This window comes from Echinops telfairi, unplaced genomic scaffold (genome assembly GCF_000313985.2).
Source record: "Echinops telfairi isolate 266 unplaced genomic scaffold, ASM31398v2 ScPeMD7_11;HRSCAF=52, whole genome shotgun sequence".
In the NCBI taxonomy this organism is placed as follows: domain Eukaryota; kingdom Metazoa; phylum Chordata; class Mammalia; order Afrosoricida; family Tenrecidae; genus Echinops; species Echinops telfairi.
The window spans coordinates 18747236-18757194 of record NW_022103908.1 but is presented as its reverse complement, the minus strand read 5'-3'; the positions used below and the strand labels follow the sequence as shown (position 1 = coordinate 18757194).

The following is a 9959-nucleotide window of genomic DNA, read 5'->3' as shown; positions in this document are numbered from 1 at the left end:
GAATCGAAGAAAGAAAATAAGAAGACAGAACATGCCTTTCAGCCTTTGTATCTCAAAATAATGTCTACAGGAATGCTAATGTAGCTCTGTGCTTATTCTTCCCAGTAAGCAGAAGTTCCCCTATGGAGTTGGTAAATCCTTCCCTTGAGCATAAATGAGCTGGTGTCCTCTCTTTGTAGCTCTAGCCCAGGCACTGGCAGACTGTGGCTCATGAGACATATGCAGCCCTTTTGGTACATACACATTACTCTGAAGTAAGACTGAAAAATGTTAAAGGATATTATCCAAGTAATGATGATTTCACTTGTTTGTGAAAGTATATTTATGACACTTGAATACTTTTTAAATTGTTGTGAGGAACAGGATGGTTTCTTCAGTCTCAAAAATCTGTTGACCCCCCTCTGGCCAAGCATAACCGGTGGGGGTAGGTCCTCTACAGTCAGTTCAAACTCAAGCACACCGGGGCACAGCAGAAGGGACTCATAGGAACCATACGTGCAACAGACACAGTGCCACCCCATCCTCACGATTGCTCTCAGGTTTGAGCCCACTCTTGCAGCCACTTTGTCTACTCGTCTTGTTGATGGCCTCCTTCCTTTTTCACTGCCCCTCCACTTTACAAAGCATGATGTCCTTCTCCAGGGACTGTTCCCCAATGATCGCATATCCAAAGTGTGCAAGATGAAGTCTTCTCAACCTTGCCTCGAAGGACTATTCTGGCTGAATTTTTTCCAAGACAGATCTGTTTGTTCTTCTGGCCATCCATGGTACTTTCCGTTTTCTTCGTCAACACCATAGCTCAAACACTTTGATTTTTCTTCAGTGTTCCTTATGAAATGGCCAACGTTGGCATGCCTTTGAGGCAATTGAAAATACCTGGGCTTACAACAGGTGCGTCAAACACAACTAGTCATTAATAATGTTGTTAGTATTTGCAGTTCATCATTACCTTTGTTTTTCATTAACAGTGTAAATAATCCTCTACATTATGTCCGCTGAGTAAATGTGTTGATTGGTCTTATTTGTTACTTAAATTGTGACTAATACAAGCAATATTTGATCATTTCACAAATATGTGATTAGTGCATGGATTTGAATGATAGTTGTATTACCTGGATTTCATCCTGTTGCAGACAGCACTGTACTTTAAGAGAGATCCTGAAATGTCCTTTCGACCATGAATGGAATGCTATTGCTTTTGATTGTGTCACTCCCGGCTTAGTAAGCCATATGACTCTCTGCTTCTAAATGGCCAATACCAATCCCTTTCAGATCCCTAACACCTAGGATATCGATCTTTATGTGTTCAGTTTCACTTATAATGACTTCCAATTTTCCTAGATCCAACTTCATATATTCCAAGTTAAATTTATTGATAAATATTTGCAGCTGTTTATTTTTACTTTGAATCATGCTCGGTTCATAAATAAATTCCCCAAGGCTTTACTCCTGAAGGCATTACTCCCTCCATATCACTGTGGTTCTATTAGTGGATTCTACTTTGAAAAGACAGCTCTTCCTCAATCATATTTGAGTGGCTTGTGGCCTAAGGAGCTCTACTTCTGGCACTATCTCTGATAATGTTCTCCTGTTACTCATAAGGCATTCTGTGATTAATTTGCTAAACTAGACAATCTACTCCTTTTTCCTAGTCTGTTCTTAATCTAGAAGAGCAACTTAAACTTGTTCAATTTTTGCGACACTGCTGGTCTTTGAAATACTGGTGACCTAGTTTCCAGCATTACAGCAACACACAGCCACCACCGTGCCAACTGACAGAGAGATGATGGTGTTATTAAGTAGTTAACTTGATTTGATGTATTTTATCAAATTTCGTTCCTAGTTTCTCTGGAGCTCCTCTTTGTTTTCTACCTAACATCCTTACCTCCTCATTCTCCTCTTCCACCCTTTTTCAGACTTTTGTTGAAATTGCAATTTGCTCCCATGAATTTCTCCTTATCTGTATTAGTCTGGGTACTTTGGAGAAACAAATCCACAGCAACTCACGTATAAGAGAGAGTTTTATGCAAAGAAAATGTGCATCACGAAAACATCCCAACCCAATGCTGCCCAAGCCCACAAGTCCAACATTAACCCATTAACCCAACACCAGTCCACAAAGTCCTCCACCTCACAAAACAGAGGCAATGATGCCGACTGCAGGAGGAAAGCTGAGTCCGTGAACATGTAAGCATCTCAGCACTGGCAAGGGTCTCCACACGGCTGCTCCAGCACCCAGGGTTGCATCGGGATAGATCCATGCGGCTTCTCCTTGGGGATGTCTTGGAGGAAGTCAATCTTGCAAGCTGAAGCAGGAAACTGCTAAGGCAGCTGCACCCGATACAACCATCACAAAACAAGAGACCTGAGAACTAGAAAGGCGAGGCTTCACCACCCATTTATCCCTCCGCCTTTCAACCAGCACCACATGTGATTATCGGCCAGGCTGGCACAATTAACTAACTCATTATCTTTGATTAATTACAGGCTGGGCTTAAATAAAAGACACACACACACAAAATAAAACCCTTTCTGGGGGGTTGGACTTACAAATAGCCAGACTCCATGTGGTTGTCTCTGTTTCCTGCAAAATGAAAAAATCTTGTTGGCAATGAGTCATGGAATCAATAGTCTAGAATCACAGATAAGAAAGATCCACTTTCCCCCTGTACTTCTATTGAGGCCAGTTTTCATTCCTCGCTTTCCTATCTTAATTTTATAAAATATAAATATACTGCCTATAGGTAAGGAAGCCCTGGCTACACAAAGGATAAAGCCCATGCCAGGTGGGCAAGTCTAACGTGAGAAACATGCAGCAGTCGGAATGCATAAAGTGTTAAAAATAGGTAACTAGCTGACCTGTCTCGTTGATCCTGACTCATAGTAACAGAATAGATGCATAAGAACAGCATAGAAAGATGTGATAGGATTTCTGAGGCTGTAACTCCTGAAGAAGACAGAAGCTGCATCTTTTTCCTACAGAGAGGCTAGTAGAGATCAATGGGAATTACTAAGATCAAAAGAGAAGAGCCAGAATTGGAATGTGTACTTTCAGCCTGGAGTTCCTGCACTGAAAAGCTCTTAGATACAAGGCCAGATTGATGCCAAGACTCCTGGAAATCTCTGAGGTACATTGGCCTGCAGATACTCGAAGGAGCAAGGACCTTTCACCAGATCAGAAAGAGATAGGGGAAAAAGCACTGCAATGGAGCTGGCAATCTAAATTCTGACTTCAAGCCTCCTAACTGTGCTTGTTATCCTGAGTCTGTTCACGCCATCTGCTAGTGGTATTTCTGTGACAGCAACACACGATAACCGAGTTGTTCTCTATGATACATTTTGAAAGCTGTAACCCCAGAATTTAACCAGAAACGAGAGCCACAGCACTAGGCTTGCTGTAAAATTGAAATTTGTTTTTCTCAATCTTGAATATGCATATATTAAAAATGTCTACCACACTGGGAATAGGTTTTAAGGCACTATAGACAGAGATTTAGGAAGAAAAGAAGTCAGGACATGTATCAGGGAAGTTGAGTCAGCTTTTTGTGATACAGAATGTAACTATTGCCTGGCCATGAGTAGAAGAGGACAATTTAACTCAAGGAAGCACAACAATTTGCATTGTGAAGTAATACAACTAAAATTTGACTTTAAGGAATTGTGGTAATTACATAATCTAGTGTCAATTTGGGACTTTAGAGGATTAAGAGTGAAGGGATGGAGTCTAGTCTGTCAATCGAGTCATAGCACATGAGGTCTGTGTGTGTCTGACCTCCTGAAAATTCTGGGAACTCCTGAATTTCCTCCTTGGAGGTGGGAGGCATCTTCTCACTTTATTCACTTCCTTGGAGACTCTCTGCTGACAAGGCTGACTTCCTGAAAGACATCCCTGAGGAAAAGCCACATGGACCTACCCTGATGCAGATGTCTGAGCCGGAGAATCCATGTGGAGACCACTGCCAGCACTGAGATGCTTACTACGCCACTGGATCCAGAAGACTTTCTACCCACTGGCCTGTGATTGTCCTGCATTCAGCATCATTGCATGTGTTTTGTGAGTCTGAAGAGGACTTTATAGATTGGTATCAGACGTATGGACTAAAATTGGGCTTACGGACTTGATCTGGACTAGGCTGGGACATTTTCTCAATATTCAATTGTTCTTGTATATAAACCTCTTTCTTATATACATAAGAGGTTCTATGGATGTTTCTCTAGTCTACCTGGACTAACACAGTTAGTCTGTTACCCATAATAGAAGCAGAATGAGAATACTTGCAGGGCAAAATGAGATATGTTTCAGGATTTTTTGTTTGTTTTATGCATTTATAAAACCAAAAACAAACTCACTGCCATTGTGAGTCTGGCAGAAAAACTTTATTTGAATAGAAAACGTAGTCCTTTTTTGACTGAGAGGCTGGTGGTTTCAAACTGCTGACCTTGCAGTTAGCAGATCATTGCATAACCACTATGCCGAAAAGCTCCGTTGAAACCTAGGTGTTCTCAGTAGCAATATAGAGAATTATTCTCATCAAATTTCCTCCAAATTCTTCCTACCTTAAAAAAAATCATGCACCATATTTTTCACCTTTTTCTTAGACTGAAGAATTTAACATTTTTTTAGCAGTGCATTTGAGTTTATTTGAAATTATTTGCTAGGGAGATTTATAGGGGGCTGTGGGGGAGGGTAGATAAAAGCTTATTCCTCAGCAAACACTCACATAAAGGTTCTAACACCCATTGATGATCTTTGCTTGAATAAATGATGGTGATGAAAAATGGTATATGCTAAGATTGTCATTGCCCTCCATTTCGTCTGAACACTAGAGCTAGGTGCACATGTCTCTGTTTCAAGTCCTGTTTCCATTTCCAGAAGGCGCAACTTGCAATTTCTGGAATAGACATTCCCAAGAAGTGTGAGAGACATGTTGGGGGTCCAGAGTAAAGATATCAGCTATACTGGATTTTGATGTGGGTGCTACCATCCTGTGTAGTAGCTTCAACGCCTTGAACTCTTTCCTCTCTGCTATCTGGTACCTGGTCTTGTCCTTGTTCTAGAGTTTCATCCGGTTCTTTTTTAATGCGGACAATAAATCTAGATCTTTGATTCTGAAAACAAACTTGGATTCTTAACTCTGGAACCCCAATTTCTTCAGCAAGTTGTTCTCTGTAGTCAATCCCAGGGTAAGGACTGTTCTTAAAGGCTGTAAGGAGAGTGCGTAATTGAAATCGGGAGTAGTAGGCAAGACAGCGTCTGATTTGACTCCTGTCGTCAGCCACATCTTTCCCACGTTTCTGACTGGATCTAAGTCCTCCTCAGGTTTTGACCTTTGCGAGATTGGTTATCTAGATCTTCAATTTTGAAACCAAATCTAGATTATTTATTCTTCAATGCTGACTCTTTTTTTAGTAGTAAATTCACTTTTAATTGATCTACAAATAAAGTTAGTAACCATTTTTTGCTCTTCATCTGGGAAAGCCTTATCTTGGACGGCTAGAGGAACTGGGTTAACTGGTTCCCTTCATTACATAACTTCAACCGCAATATGAAAAAGAACAACGCATCTGATAGGATCAAAGGCAGGGCTGGCATCCACCTCCAGTCCCTTTTTACATTCCATACTTTTCCTTGAGCTCTTCGACCTTGTCTGTGTAAGCCTTCATGGCATCCTCCTTGGACGTCCCTTTCCGCTCATTCCAGGCATCCCACTTGGCCTTGCCTTTGAAGTCCAACATTCCAGGTCGTTCTGTGTTTATGTCACCCACAGTAGCTTATTTGAAACGACTGTAGATGAACAGCATTTCATCATCTGCTGGTTTGGTCTTGAGGTGCTTAACTTCTTCAGCAGCTTTGTCAAACTCGGCCTGAGACATGACGGCAGGGTGGCGACGGTTCCAGAGAGCTGGCGAGGAATTGACAGGAAAGAACCTCTTCGAGAGCGGACTGCTCAATGCTGACTTTTTTTTTTTTTTAAACATTTTATTAGGGGCTCATACAACTGTTATCCCAATCCATACACACATCAATTGTGTAGAGCGCATTTGTACATCGTTTCTCAAAACATTTTCTCTCCATTTAAACCCCCGACATTAGGTCCTCATTTTTCCCCTCCCTCCCCGCTCCCCCCTCCCGCATGAGCCCTTGATAGTTTATAAATGGGTATTTTGTCATATCTTGCCCTGTCTGACGTCTCCCTTCATCCACTCTTCGGTTGTCTGTCCCCCAGGGAGGAGGTCACACACAGTTCCATGTAATCGGTTCCCTCTTTCCTACCCATTCTCCCTTTACCCTCCCTGTTTTGCCACTCACACCACTGGTCCTATAGGGCTCATCCGTCCTGGATTCCCTGTATTTTCAGTTCCTATCAGTACCAGTGTACCTCCTCTGGTCTAGCCAGACTTGCAAGATCAAATTCGAGTCATGGTAGTGGGAGCGGGGAGGAAACATTTAGGAACTAGAGGAAAGTTATGGTGCCCAGCTATCAAAAGATATAGTGTCTGGGGTCTTAAAAGCTTGAAGGTAAACAAGCGGCCATCTAGCTCAAAAGCAACAAAGCCCACATGGAACAACATATCAACCTGTGTGATCACTGGGTGTCGAACGGATCACTGAAGACGAATGGGTGCATAAGCAAATGTGGCAAAGAAAGCTGATGGTGCCTGGCTATCAATAAGTATAGCATCTGGGGTCTTAAAGGCTTGAAGGTAATCAAGTGGCCATCAAGCTCAGAACCAACAAAGCCCACATGGAAGAAGCACACCAGCCTATGCAACCAGAGGTGTCGAAGGGATCAGGTGTAAGGCATCATCAGAACAAAAAATCTTACCATAGTGAATGATGGGGGGAGTGCGGAGTGGAGATCCAAAGCCCATTAGTAGGCCACTGGAGATCCCTTTGCAGAGGGGTCTCGGGGAGGAGATGAGCCAGTCAGGGTGCGATGTAACAATGATGAGAAATACAACTTTCCTCTAGTTCAATGCTGACTTTTAAAGCAAGTTTTTACCTGGTAGTGTAATTTGGTATGAGGTTTGGTCGAATGTATCAAAGAGAGTTTTCAATTGCTCACCAGTGAACTTGGTGTGATTTCGCCTGTACAGTCTCTGGGGAGATCCCCGGAGTGGCAGAGTAGAATCGGGTTCCAAAAAGTTTAGAAGCAAAAAAAAAAAAAAGTTTAGAAGCTCTGGCTCTTTGGAAGCAGATTACCAGGCACCTCTGGGAGGGTTTGAAAGACCAGCCTGTCTGTAGTTAGTAGTTGAGTGCTTCATTCTCAAGATAGAGGATAGTCTCCCAGGAGTCCCAGAGATGGTATCCCAGGCTGCTTACGAGCTTGGTCTTCGCCAAGTTGAAGACAACCCTGGTTTCCAAGGTCTAAGAGTGAAAATTTTTATTTAAAAGCAAAAAAATTTGTTCCAGGGAAGTATTATCCTGAAATGCCAAGGGTGAAAATTTCTTTAAAACCACCCACAAAGTGAGTTTCCTCATCATGTATTAAAGCCTTTCCTTGCTGACATGTAAATAGCATGCAAGTGCACCTCAACACAGACTCACCTGTCCCATGCCTGTTTTTGCTTTGCTCCTTCCTCTGTCTATCTTGTTCCCGCCCCCCCGCCCCCCAGAATTTTTCTAGTTTATGTGTTCTTTTTTCTTCTTGTACTAACTGGTTATATTATAAGAAACTAAATAAGTTGTCAGCAATTTTCTCATTTGACTTGTACTTAAATTTCAACAGAAAATGGTTAGATATAAAAAGCATCAAGATTCTAAATAATTAGAAAATAAATCATTATTAATATAAATTCTTTCTTTAACAATAATCAGAGGAGAAATTGTTGGGTGTGTTCTCAAATAGCTCAGCAAGAGGAATACTTGTACTAAGTTGGTAGTCTAAAACCATGACTGCAGCTATAGTTAGAGTATGAAGCTGCCTGTCTAAATCGTGCACACACGGTACAGAAACAGATTATCTGTCACTTTTGATGACTACATCTTATTCTTTGAGACAATGAATTTATTACTGTTAGCTTTACTTGTAAAGCTTAGATCTTAGGGTCAGTTTTATTCAATATGATATAAAGGCATTTTTAGTGTTTAGAATTGTTACATTTAACTTTATTGCTTTTCCTTATGTAAAGAATGAAATAGCCTCTCAACCTGATAAAATGATGACTTTCTAGGTCAAAAGTGAATCAGTGGATTATATCTAGATTATTCTTTATTTTTTAAATTGTGTATATGTGTTTTTAAAATCATTTCATCTAGATAACCTAAAATAGCCAATTAGAGTCAGTTATATAAAATTTCTGGATAGACTTTAAGGAAGATAAATGTTTTAAGCATCTGATCACATTAATTAATTTAAAATTATTTAAGCGACTGAGTGTACCTAATAATGACAAATATTCCTAATAAGGTAAGATGATATAAATGTCCAGGTGGTGTAGCACTGAAGTTAGCTTCTCAAAACTGGATGGATTTATATTTCTAATACTATGGATTTATATTTGTAATACTATGGTCTTATATTTCTAATACTATGGTCTTGAATTTCTAGTACTGCATTTTATTTAGAACTGTCCAATCCCTCAACCAGGGAAATAGTTAAATTTTCAAGATTGTGCAAAGGAAGCCAATACCAATTGGAACATTGAAGAAAATTTATTTAGTGAGAAGTTTCAGTTATTGCTGTTATATATATTCTTGGTATTATAAATTAGGTGAAATTTTACAGAGAAAATCAGCTTCTTTTCAATAATTCACGTACGTTTTATTTCATGTCACTGGTGGCAAGCCCCACAATATAATATCATTCATCCAATAGTTCTGTTTTTCCTGTTACCATTCTTCTTTATTTGGTAACCCTTCGTGACTTCTAAACATTGTCCTTAGGCAAATGTTTCCGTTCTAATCTCCAATAGTTGACTGTTTTATGGAGCATGTACCTGAAGTTTTATTTTTTACATTATAGACCTATTTTTTGACTAAAAAATAAGCTACATCGATGAATTTCTTTCTAGGCTTGGAAAGTCACCAAGGGCTACTGTCTCCAGGTTTCCAACATTCTTTAGCAAACAGGTTAACCTGGTCTTTATTATATTATTTTGAGTTTTATTCCATATTTTTCTCACACTCTAGTCAGGACATTTGAATGTGATTCTTTTCGGTGTTTCTCAGTGGTAGTCAGGCACCATCTAGTTCCTCTGGTATCAGGATCACAGGGTTGTTATGGTCTGTTAGTCTGCTGACCTAATTGTTTACTTGAACCTTTGGTTTCCTCACTCTTCTTTGCTCTGGTATAATATGATGTCTGATTGCACAACCTGGTATTGAATATTCTGTCAACTCAAAATCTCATATATTTTCTTTGAATGTTCTCAATACCTATGTTTTATAGTTGCAATAACCATCTAACCAAATCACAGTGTAAACTTTAAAAAAAAGAAAGAAAATAACCAAATCGAGAACTATACTGGTATGTTGTCTTGTGTTAATTACAAAATGTATAGTTTCTTAAATTATTTTCCTGATTGTTCAAATATTTTCACACTTTCAAAATAATTATTTATTAGACCTTAGAAAATTACTTTTATTTTGCCATTTATGGTCACCACAATAGTAGTAAAAGGAGTTTCTATTCTTATTAGAAATATTTCTTGAGCATTGACAATTTCACAAAACTTTCTCTAACTTCTATTCAGTTATGTGTAGCATAGCATTAACGTATGCTGTTTGCCCTGTCTTAGTGTCTTAAATATGAAGATCACACAGTTTGTGAGTGTATGTATGTGGCTGCTACACTTGTAATAAAATAATTCCAGGTGTTCATGCCACAGTGGCATATTAAATACTGTCCTTATTGGTCTTAGACTTCCATCCCTGCCAGGATCAAGGAGAACCTCTCTCTTTCTAACTATGTTAGTTGCATTGTTGTGGTTGCAGTTGGCTCTGCACTACATGCATA

General features: G+C 39.7%; 1 pseudogene; it reads right to left on the bottom strand.

The window, feature by feature from the left end:
* Positions 1 to 5590: 5590 nt before the first annotated feature.
* LOC101655363 lies at positions 5591 to 5908 on the bottom strand (annotated as a pseudogene).
* Positions 5909 to 9959: the final 4051 nt, after the last annotated feature.